The following is a 12786-nucleotide window of genomic DNA, read 5'->3' on the forward strand; positions in this document are numbered from 1 at the left end:
TTTGAAATTTTTCAAAAGCTTATTTGTATTAAGCTTAGGGGTGTCCCTTGACAATGGCATCCAGGTTGTAGCCATCTTGGTCTATAGAAAAAGCAATCAGGGCTTGTGGTACAGTGATGTTTTTTATTAGACCAAGAAGATTTTCCTTGATAATAATGTCGCAGATGGGCAGAACATCATTGGCACTGGGGCAGGGGGGGAGGCAAAGGGGTTGCATGTCCCTGCTGAGATGGACAGGGATCATCTTTTATGTGCTGGTACACCAAGCCCTGGTTTAAAACTCTTGAATCTTTGGGATATAAATAATTATCAATGTTATTGTTCGTTCCTTCTCAGATGAAAAGCATCCATCCCTACATGCGCCTTCACATAGCTTAGTTTTGCTCCAAGTAGAAATGGGCAAGCTTCTTCAAAAGCAGACCGCCTGTTCCAGCATTTGATCTCAAACTTCCTCAAAGCTCCATTCATGTCTATATTTTTATCAGCTGGAAAAATGTGTGCAACTCCACAAGGCCAAGAGATCCCTTATGGCTGCTATATTTTGCTCTCCTTGGCAGATAGTCGGAATTCATTGGAATGACATTTTCTTTCTTTTCACCAGCCCTCTCTGTGAATAAGCTTAAAGTTTGTTGGGTGTTTTTGCTGTCTGCACCTGGGCTCCTGTCTGGAAGCCGCTGAAGATCCCATTCTCAACTTCCTGCTCACAAAAAAGGACCGTGCCTTCACACCAAAGGGTGATGTGGTTTTAAAGAGCCCTGCACAAATTGTGTCAATCACCATCAAGTGCTCCAAGCAAATGGTGATTTGTCTGTCTTATATTTTTATTTTTTGGCAGGTAAAATCAGGAACAGACAACCCAAAGCTGGAAATTGTTACCTGCCATGTTATGAGACTTGGAACAAACAGTTTAATCTCCTACAAGAGGTTTCCCAACTGCAAAAGCAAATGCTCTAGGTCAGTTGGCTGTCCAGCCTGCCTGTCTGCCTTTCAACCAACAAGGAGAGTCTCCTAACAGCACTCAAATAATAATTTGAGGGAAATGCTCCTCAAATAAGCCATGGCCCCATTTGCTAGCACAGGAGCTTCTCAAACTAGGACAGTCCCAAAAGATAAGTGGATTTCCCTGCAACCTCACTTCCCTTCCAAAATTTTGCCAGTGATTTTGCATATTGTGTGAAAAACATCTAGGCACCATTTCCCTCATCATCTCCAGGTAACCCTTTCCATGACTTGTCGCACTTGACCTTCTTAGCCTGTTAACACTTAGCTTTTGAATTAGTCACCCTTTCTCTTTTAATACGAAAGCAATAGGAACGGCTGGAGACTGGACCCTTGTCGGCCTCTTTATGTGGGTGCCTAGGTAGAAGCTGAAGGGTGTTTTTTTTTTTTAACATCTGGCTAGACAGGGCAGATTTTTAAAGGTATTTATGCATCTAAACCATCCAGGGCCTGGAGATGCAGTGCATATTGATTTCAGCAAGAGTTGGGCCCCAAGGCATATTTGAAAATCCCCCTGGGTGATTAATTGCATCTGATCCCTAGGAGCCAGATTCTGTTCCACTGATTATGTGCAGAAGTGAACTCATGAACCTAAGATTTGATTCAACTCTGCTGAAAGACACAGAGAAAAAAAGGTCTCTTCAGATCCCCTGCTTCAGGGACGTTGCCATATTAATCACCACCCCATTAGGGCCAATAATAGGCTGCAGAGAAGGAGCCCCATTTTTCACTTCATTGCACCAACCGGCAGGGCACTCAAACTGGCCAAACTGCAGCTGGTTTAAATTGTGGAGTCACAGAGATGTAGGACTGGAAGGCACCTCCAGAGGTTATCTAGGCCAACCCCCTGCCTGAGGCAGGATCATCCCTGTCCAAACCATCTCAGACAAATCCGTAATCTAAACTCTTAGCAAAACGATGTAGTCAATCCTGAGACAGCCACAAGATGTTACACCTGAATCTGCCACAGGTAAAACAGGGAGACCACAGCGGGAAATATTCTGCTGCTGCAAGGGTTGTTCATATTGCTCAAGAGACCGCGATGCTTTCTGCTACAGAGGAAGACAAAACCCCCCATAACCTGTACCAATCTGTCCATGGGGTAGGTAAAATTCCTTCCTGACCCCAAATATAGTGATCAGTCTGACCCTGAGCAGAGGAGCAAGACCCTCTATAGCCAGGAACCTCTAACTTTATGTCCAGCCCAGTCAAAATCCCCAAACTTGCCGGCAGCCAACATCCAATGCCTCTGAGGAAGGCTTAAAAAACCCTGATACATGGCAGTATGGGTGTGGGGAGAGATAAGGAGGGGAGAAATTCCCTCCAAGCCCTGTATTGCAACCAGCAATGCCCAGACGCATGGGAGCTAGCCATACCAGAGCACAGACATAGCTACACCTAGATCATCCCAACCGGTGACTGTCCAACCTCATCAACACCAGGCATGGCTGTGCCTCATTACCAGGACCTTCAATCACTTATGGGAGTTGGGGAGTGTTGAAGTGATGTTGTTCTGGGAAATAAGTGAGAGTCAAGGGTTTTTGTGGGTGAGATCTTTTATTACATCAACTGCATAGTTGCAACAGTCAAGCTTTCAGTACCGTTTCTCAGGATTTGGCCCTAAGAAGAGCCAAAGAGAAACACCTTGCCTTTGCTTTCTAAAGCAGTTCTTTCCTGCAAAAGGAACCACAAGGAAAAACCATGAGTGACATATCCCAGGTCCTCCATCTGAACCACATGCAGGTCACTGATACCCACACATTGTCACCATGTGCTAGCTGTTTGGTGAGCCAGTGAAAGGAGTTAATGGTTTCCAGTCTGGTTCTCAGTGGATGGCAATGATGATACTCAATGATACAGGCTATGCAGGGATGCCAAGAAGGGAATGGGCCATGGAGATAGGCCAGGAGGAGGTATATCAGCAAATAAAACAAGGGGGACCTTGCACTGGCTCTATCTAAACTGCAGTGGATCTGTGGGAAAATGGAAAAGTTTTGCCTCAGGGGATGTTCATCTGGCATTTCTCCTTGATCTGCTTCAAAGTACATCAAATCTAACGGGTAATAAATGGAATGGCACATCCAGTTCCAGCTTGGGATATCCAGAGAGGCTAACGCCGTCCTTGGCTGCGTGAACAGCAGCATATTGAGTAAGAACAGAGGTCGTATTACTGCCGCGTTTGACACTGGGAGGACGGCAGCTGGAATAGTGTCCAGAACTGATGTTTGCAGTGCAAGGAGGATATGGAGCTGCCGGGAGAAAGGGAGGAGATAAAAGCCCTGAGAATAATGAAAGGGCTGGAAAACATGTCTCATAGAAGAAGGCACCAGCAACTCAATCAATTTATTGTATCAAAGAGACGGTTCAAAGGGTGACTCGATCTCTGACTCCCGACATGGGAAAAGAAATTGGATACTAGGAGGATTTTTTCTTCCTGTGTAGCAGATAACGGGAGCAATGGCTGGAAGCTGAACCCACAAATTCAGATGACACACAGGGCACGGGTTTTAACCAGCAAGGGTAATTAACTATGGGAACAACCAGCCATGAGTTACGGGGGATTTTCCAGTCCTGAGAGTTTTAAAATAAAGTTTCAAAAAAACAATGCTCTAGTGCAATTAGGAATTAAACCAGGCAAGTCCTATTGCTTTTGTTATGCAGGAGCTGAGACCTCATAATCACGGTGGTGCTTCTACCCTCATAATCTAGGCATCTAGGAATCGACCCATAGTAGAAATAAAAACATCTCACAAGCAGATCCAAAGGGCTGTATCAGTGGAGGTAAACAGGCAAAATCTCTACTGAAGTCAATGGAGCTCCACCTCCCATTTATCTCCCTGCTCCCCCCACCACCGCCACCCTGTTTATGACTATACGTGCCAATGTTTAGCCCTTTTGCTGAGACCTGAACTCCCTGCTGACAATCTGCACTGCCACCTGCTGTGAACTGCGCTTTGTTTGTCCTTTTTGTCAACCCCTTCGCCCTCGCTCAGACTGGATGTCTCTCCCCGGCGCCGACACAGGACTGACCTCTTTGTGTTATTCCCAGTTGTGCTCTTTGGAGACTTCCTGATGGTCATCATGGCCCCATCGCTTGGCCAAGCTGCATGCAGCTAGGCACTGATCTCCAGCCGCTCCCAGCCCCTGTGCAGAACACCACAGAAACCGAAGCCTGGAGCTTGCAGGGTGGGAATCTCAGTTCTTCCCTCTTTCCTTCTAAGTCAGCCTCCCCCTCCCTAAAATTGTTAATTATACACCTCTCTGATCTCCCCTGGGTTCGCTTACACCCAGGGTGTCAAATATATGTCCCACGCATCAGGTTTGGCCCATGGACCCAGTGCATCCAGCCTGCTGGTACTTTGGCAGGCTACCAAAAGTTGTGGGGCATGGCCTGGCACAGAATTTAGGGTCACTCGACCCTGAGGGATATAGCCATTGGTAGCAGGCCCCTAGTCCTATGCTGCCACTTGACCGCAGACCTGTGCTGCTGCCCAAACACAGTCCCCACTGCAGTAGCTTCAGGCCCTGCAGTCCCTGGGAGGAGCCCCTACCCTGATCCATATTGGGGCCAGGATGAGCTTGACACTTCTGGACTACTTCATTCTCCTGTTCGGATGTTGCATGAACATACAGCAGTCTAGGTTCAGTCTCAACTCAGGGATATTTTGTTGGGGCAGACTATTATCTCCTGGGTTATGCAGAAATCCTTGCACAGGGATGAAGGTACCCAGGAAGGAGAAGAGACCCTTCTGTGGGGCTAGGTAAAGACAGTCAAAAGCCCGAGGCTGAATCAATTCAATCTTCACAGGTTAGTTTAAGCTGTGGAGATTGAACTGATAAGTAAGTGAACAGACATTCACTTTTGATTCTGGAAATGCAGCCACATGCCTGCAGTGGCCCAGGCCAGAAGCCGGGAGGTGCTAGAGCACACTTCCCTGCTCAGCTGGAGCAGACAGCCTGGGCCAAGGGCAGCCTACCCCCCTGCGAGGTGGGGTTTGTGGGAGAGATGCAAAGCATCCTGGGAGGCTGGGGGACTGTGAGTTAACTTGCATCTGGAGGGAATCTGAGACAGAAGTTCAATAAACCAATTTAACCTAAATCAGTTAAGTCTGATATTATGTCCAGATTTATCCTAAACCGGTTTTGACCGTTTATATGCACTGAACTTCTGTTGTGTTGCAGATTTGAACTGGTTCCCAATCGCTTATACCAGTGTATGTGTAACTTCTGTCCCTAGCGTGGGTGCTGCTGATGGTAGAAGGCACTACGTCACAGGTACTCAGCTGTGTTAGTCTGGACTCAGGCAGAAGGTGGAGTGGAGCTACATCATACAGTTTTACAAGACAGCCTCCTCCTGCACCCCCCGAGCTCGAACGGCATCTTTCCAGTAGCAGACTACCTACCTCCTATTCTCAACAGGGCACCAAACCTTGCTCTAAACCTGGATGCCAGCTGTGCCCCCTTATCAACATAGCCCACATCACCATTGCACCCATAACACATTATTATAACATATGAGGTGCATTCATCCGCTCCTCTGATAACGTCATATATGCCATCACCTATGTACAGTGCCCCTCTGCTGTCTACATGGGTAAGGCCACACTGACTTGACACCATTTCCAGAAAGACACACAAACCGGTGGCCAAGCACTGTAACCTCCCTGGCCACCCTGCCGCCGACCTCAGAGCAGGTTCTGTTCTGTTCCAGTTCTGTTCTTAAGCAACAAAACTTTAGAAACAAACTGGAACGTGAAACTGCAGAACAAGAAATCATCCACGGTCTGGACTGTGTTAACTACAGTCTAAACTGATGACAGATTCTTATCCCCTTTCCTGGATTAGATTTTATAAACCCTCCGTGGATTAACTGCTTTGTTTTTTCCTCTTTCCTGGACACCTTGCCTCTCTCAGCTGTGTTCCCTCTTTTTTCCCTTCCCTACCCTTTGTATGCTACTCAGTGCTTTCTGTTGCTTCCTGCAGTCCCTTCATAGCATCTGATGAAGCAAGCGAATGCTTAGAGAAGTTGATACCTCTCTGATTTGGTTGGTGTATAACAGTGGTTTTCAAACTTTTTGAGTTAAGCCCTCCCTTTGGGTTACAATTTTGTTTGCGCCTCCCCACTATCCCAACCCAGACAAAAACAGACATGCAAAATATGAACTTTCATTTCTACCCAGGAGAAAGGATCTTTTCTCCAATGCCTGGTGTGTTTGTGTCCAAAAGCTTGCAATTAAAGACTTTTTTTTTTGCAAAAATCCTGTTGGTCTAATAAAAGATATCACCTCTACCGTGAGTCCTGATTGCTTTGGACATGCAAAATATGCTTCCATAATCTTAACAGAGACTCGTGCAACTTAAATGATGTCATTCAATTACCTACTTCTGTTTCAAATTCACAGATACCTACCCATTAATGTGAAGCGTGCACCTGCTTGTCCGCAAGCAGTTTATCAATCTGGGGAGAGATCAGAACAGTATCTTTTGGCAATAAGCACTGATCCATTCGCACCTTGTCATAGTCTGAAAAACAGCGAACTCCCCAGCAGGAAAAGCTGTGCTGCACAAATGCTCGTTGCACATTTTTTGGGTTGTAAGAGTAGATTTGATAGGCGTACTAGACCGGAAGGTGGCAAGGTAGTTGTTACTATGGAAATGATCGCTGGCTTCATTAAATGCATTGTTACACCTGTGAAATCAGGTGCAAAAGGTTCACTCGTACTATTCCAATGTGCGATGTTGTTAAATAACACATTCTTGTTATATAATAATACATATTAGGAAGTAAAATATGCCTTGCATGTGGCACCCCTCCCACAATGTTCCTTCAAGCCCCGACAGGATGGTTTGAAAACTGCTGGTCTATAAGGTGCAAATCTACCCTGCCCTCTGCACCTCAAGTGTCAAATGAGCAGGCATTTTCGATCTTCACATGGAGACAACCAGCTCCCTCCCTCACAATACTATGGGCTAGATCATTAGCTGACATTCATCGGCGCAGCTCCATTACTGATTTTCCCTAGCTGAGGATCTGCCTGTGCATATTCATAGTTTCAGGCCCAGAAGAGACCCTTATTTTTTTTAGTGTGATCATCTATTTCATTATATTAAATTCCACCCATTACCATGTAACGAGGCCAGTAATCTGGGGTGAGAAAATGTGTAGATAACCTCCTGAGATCCCTTTCAACCCTAATTTTCTATGATCCTGTGATTTCAACTAAACTTTGTACACAATAGGAGCAGGGGAGTTTGATGCACCACCAGTATCTGAGCCTCCATCACTGAGAGAAAATAATTTAGGGGAGGCGCAAGAAAATGACCCAAGGAGATGATCACAGATGGCAACTTCTCAAATGGGGCCCCTACCCCTTCATAAAGATGCACATTGTTTGTGTGTGTTGCATAGTCCAAACCTGTACGAGAAATACGTTTGCTTGGTGGGTTTTTTTTTCCCTACAGGAGATTGAAAACCAGGCTGTATACAACTCTAGCAAGTGTAAAACAGAGTGCAATTCTGCATGGGCACGGAGAAATATTCAGTGGGACCTATTAGCTCTTTCCCATCTCCGGCCCTCTAGGATTTGACACTGGTAAGCTTCCTTTGCTGATTCCAGACACTCTGCCCATTACCGGTTGCATCTCATCTTCAGCTCATGTTCCCTCCTTTGTCTGTTCCCCTCTGAGAGAAAAGTTTAAAACCCACAATAAAACAAAGCAGCCGCAGCTCAGTTTATATCGTGGCTCCTTTTTCTTTCACTGACATGGAAATAAATCCAGGGCTTGCTTTGCAGACGAGCTGGTGAAGACAGACAAATTGCTAAGGGGAATTACCAAGCTATTACAGCTGACTGTCACGATGAAATTGTGCCCTTGCACTTCGAAACCTGAAGCTTTCCTTGCGCATATCTTAAGCTCGATGTCATCTGTTAGCTGAGTGTCTGGGTTGCTCTTCTGTATGCAAAGGTGCACTGGTTGACCTGAAAGGTGTGGTTATAGTCTACTCCATATCAGCTGCCCTACTACCGTCCCAGTATCTGAGCACTCTCCAGTCATGCACTGACATGACTAATATGAGTCAGTCCGTCTCCAGGGGGTCGAAAATTGTTCATGTAGAAGAACTTCTTGTTTGGGTAGGGTTGGGTTTTGCTCCGTCAAATAAACACGTTGTGCCAGAGATGGCAGGTCAAAGAAGTGCGCCTGGGGAGGTTTGTGATGGGAGTGGGCTCCCACATCATGGAGCAAGACCTGGGGCAGGCGTAACACAGGGGCATGGTATAGACATGGGACAGGCCATGTCTACACCACCTCCTCTGGGAGGGCTGCCCACCCCGTGAATGTCAGATCTGAGAAAAGAGGCAATGCAGCCACCTTACAGCAGTGCTGAGCCTCCGTCTCTGGCACATACACTGGCACTTGGTGCTGGTCTAATAGCCGCCCTGTTTCCAGGCTTTGTTGGGCATGGTGTGGGAGGAAGAAAATAGGAGGTGTATCACAGTAGTCCTTCCAGACGTGACACAGAGGCAATATAAACCTGTCCATAGCCCCTGAGGAAGTCCTGTCTCCCCTGCAGACAACCTTTCCCCCTGTGGTAGATCATTCCCTCAAGCTAGAGGAACTCATGGGTCACCCACGGTCCCCATCCCAAAGCAATGGCTGTACAATAGGCTACATAGAGAAGCTGTGGGATCTCATGAAATCAGAGACAATGAGGGTTGGAAGGGACCTCAGGGAGTCACATCTAGTCCAACCCCTTGCTTAAAACAGGACCAGCCCCAACTAGACCCCAGCCAAAGCTTTGTCTAGCTGGGTCTTAAAAACCTCCAAGGATGGTGATGGGGAACCTGTCCCAGTGCTTCACCACCCTCCTAGTGAGACATTTTTTCCTACTATCCAACCTCAACTTCCCTTGCTGCAATTTGAGCCTATTGCTCTTTGTTGTGAACATCCATGGAAGTTAAGAGCAAGTTAGATGAACACTTGGCTGGGATGGTTTAGACACATATATCCCTGTCTTGAGTAGATAACCCACTTGAAGGCCCTGCCAATACAATCTTCTACATCAGCTGAGCCAGGCCATTGAGGGCTTAGAAAATATAGTCTTTAATGCTTTTATTAACTTATTTACTCAAACCCAGATAAGTTTTTTTCCCCCATTCAATATGGGAGGGGAGAAAAACCAAACAATCCTTGTCTTGGACTCAAGCATGCTCCAGGGAAGGCCCCAGGGAGACTGTGCCGTGCAAAGTGGGGTGTGCAGGAGACCTCATGGTGCATGGGGGAGACTGCAGCAGCAGCAGGGGAATTGTTGCCACCCCTGCTGCCTGGCCAGGGCCAGGGCCAGAGCCATGTGTGCCCTGTGCCCCTAGCCACAGCTGCCACATAGAGTAAGCCGTGCAAGGGAAAACAGGGGGCAGGCAGCAGGGAAGGCAAGTGGATGGTGGGGGGCAGGATGTCAGAGGGTAGGCACTGGGGAAGGCAAGTAGCAGGGGCAGCAGGTGGCAGGAGGGGTACATGGGGGAACAAGGGGTAGGGGTCCATCTTCTTAGCTGTCCGCCACCTTCCCCCTGATGCTGATGCCCCTGCTGTGGTCGTGCGGGAGATCAATTTAAGACGACCCAGCAATAATTGGATTCTAGGCATGGACAAATATAACAACTTTATATATTTCCCATGTATAGAATCTAATTGTTGATGGGGGGCATCTTAAATTCAAAGTCATCTTCGATGCAGGTCGATATAATATTTAACAATTGCTGACTGTAAGCTGGGGGAGAACATGGGGTAGATGCTCTCGCACCAGCTTCAACCCGACTGAGCTCGACCCAGGATGCACTGAAGCGGCCAAAGTTTGCCTTTGGCCTCATTGAGACGATCCATGCTGTGATGTTCAACTGAATTAAGCTAATAGAGGTTGTTGCCACGACTCCTCCTTGGCATTGTGGAATCCCCTTTGTTGGAGGTTTTCAAGAGAAAGCCAGATAAGCATTGGAGAGGGTGGATGGACTCTATACTGTATTTTGCATTGCATTGCAAGAGAGTCTACACTGTATTTTGCATTGCATCTTTAAACGTCGGCAAGGTCTGAGGGTCTTCATCTGATGCACAAACCCTCTTCTCAATGCTACCCATGTCTACTGGAATTCCCCTGTAGTTTGCTCTTTGGCTGCAGCTCACTCTGAAGCTCACCTGGATGGGCACTTGGTTCCTGCTGTCGAGCCAAACCCACCTGTCCAGTGATGCTTATGAGCAAGGCATGGCTTATTTTTGGTGTGTCTGTTCATTATGGGAGGGGAAAAGGTAACTTTAACATAGCAATGTCTGTCTCAGAACCCATGTTCAACATATCACGGCAGAGCATGACTGTGGGTCACATTCATAGCTCCACTGACTGCACCAGTACAGAACTGGTGTGGCCCAGCACCAGCCCAATCCCCTTTGCATGCAGAGCAGATAGAAAGTTCATCCAGGATCCAAGCTGTCCTCCCTTCTAATGGCCACTTTGCAAGTAGAGATGACAACTTGAGGGATTATCTCTATGACTTGAGGGTCAAAGCAGTGGGCTCCCAGACCTGAGATTGCTTTAATTGCTGATGCCTTCTCCCCCAACCACTTCATTTATGCCAATGTGAAGCTAGAATGACACCACTGACCTCAGTAACATAACACACCTTGCAGATAGCATTGAACATTCACCCCAGCTCATACCAAATGACCTCTGCACCTTTGGGATGCCATTGCGAAACAGCGTCCCGCCAGCAATAGGTAAGGCAATCAGCCAGTTTACACAAGACGTGATAGGACCTGGTGGTCTGCGTTATCAGGACACAGAAGTCCCCTCTGGTCCTGTGTTCCTGTGTAGCCCGTGGACTTGTGCCATGTGAACTGGAGTAACTGAAGCAACTATGAGACCGGGAATGATGTTTTGCACAGTGTCATTTGTGCTTGCCATGTTATACAAACAAATACTATTTTTTGAGAGCTGTCCAAGATCTCTGAGAGGGAGGTCTTGGATGAAATGAAAAGGATACTTTCTAACACAGCTTACCATGCTGATGCCATGTCCTTAATTCACCTGATTCTGCTGGACCCAACGAAAGAAAACATCTCCAAGATTATCAGCAAAAGTACATCCTGCCTTGACATTTCAAGGCCATGGTAATGTGAAATAGGTCGGGTCAAAAAAAAAAAGGGGGAAAGAAAAGAGAAAGTTGATTTCCGAACTAGGATTTGCTTCTTTTGAAAAGACAACAAATAAACAGCTACACGAGAGAGATGCTGGGAAACGCTGGAGCCTTGCTGGTAACAGTCATGAAGTCCCTCTCCTATAACTCAAATGCTCTGCACCTGCTTGTTATCCCATGTTGTCCTCTTTTGCATTTCAGATGGATCATAACAACTAGCCTTCCCCACGGGAGACAGCAAAAAGGGCCTGGACTGCTATGTGACTGTAGTTTGGAGGCTGTTCACAGTCCTCCTTCCTTGTTTTGCAACTTGTAGTGAAGCCCACTCAGCTCCTGTGAAAACAAAATATGGTTTCTTCCTAAAGAACGAATGGGATTTGAAGGCTAATGGAATATTTTACCATATTTGCTCACATACAACACACCCATCCAGGAGCATTGCCAGCAGATCGAGGGCAGTGATTCTTCCCTCTATTCAGCACATTTGGAGTCCCGTGTCCAGTTTTGGGCCCCCCATGGCAGAAAGGATGTGGACAAATGGGAGACAGTCCAGCGGAGGGCAATGAAAATGGTTTAGGGGCTGGGGGACAGGACTGGTGAGGAGAGGCTGAAGGAACTGGGCTGATTTTTGTCTGGAGAAGAGAAGACCAAGAGGGATTGAATAGCACCTCCCTGCAGGGGGGGCTGCAAAGAGGATGGAGCTGGGCTGGTCTCAGTGGGGGCAGATGCCAGAACAAGGAGCAATGGGCTCAAGATGCAGCAAGGGAAGTTGAGGTTGGATATTAGGAAAAACTTTCTTGCGAGGAGGGTAATAAAGCACTGGAAGGTTACCCAGAGAGGTAGTTGAATCTCCATCCTTGGAGGTTTTGAAGACCCAAGTAGACCAAGCCTTGGCTGGGATGATGTAGTTGGGGCTGGTCCTGCTTGGAGCAGGGGGTTGGACTAGATGTGACCTGCTGAGGTCCTTTCAACCCTCATTGTCTATGAGTTTGTGATACCATGCATGAGATATGGACCTCATTTTTGAAAGGCAGATGAAGAAAAAATGATCTATCTTGAATACACTGGTAAGCAGGTACAGGTAACTGAGTAGAGGTTTCTGCAACAGAAGCCTCTGCTGGTGGATAGAAAAAGCATCTGCAGCCAGCAGCTAGGGAGCCCTGTGTTCTCAGTGTGTTACCCCCAACACTATGTTTTGTGCTTTCCCTGGCAGAGGAAGAACTACTATTATCATATTTCCTTGCTATAACCTTCAACCTGATTGCCAGCACCTGAATTTTAGGGAAAAGTGTAAAAATATGGCATTTTTGATTAACTGTATGGACAAATGGACAGTCAGGGAACAACATGTAAAGCATTAACATTGTGGGGTTCCCCCCCCCATGCTTTGCTCAACTTGAAGTTGTTCACTGAATGATAAAAAAGTATTTCTAGTTGCAGCAGAAACACAGGTTAATGCAATGTGGAGCTGATACAGGCAGGCCTCAGGGCATTTAAAAGATAAAAGGGGGGTATTTTTAGTTATACAAGACCCTCCTCCTAACACTCTGGCAGTGTAAAGAGCCCTTCAGATTGACTCTGATCAAGTTTCTATCTCCAGGCT

The sequence above is a fragment of the Crocodylus siamensis genome, chromosome 5 (genome assembly GCF_052110815.1).
Source record: "Crocodylus siamensis isolate JL-2025a chromosome 5, ASM5211081v1, whole genome shotgun sequence".
In the NCBI taxonomy this organism is placed as follows: domain Eukaryota; kingdom Metazoa; phylum Chordata; order Crocodylia; family Crocodylidae; genus Crocodylus; species Crocodylus siamensis.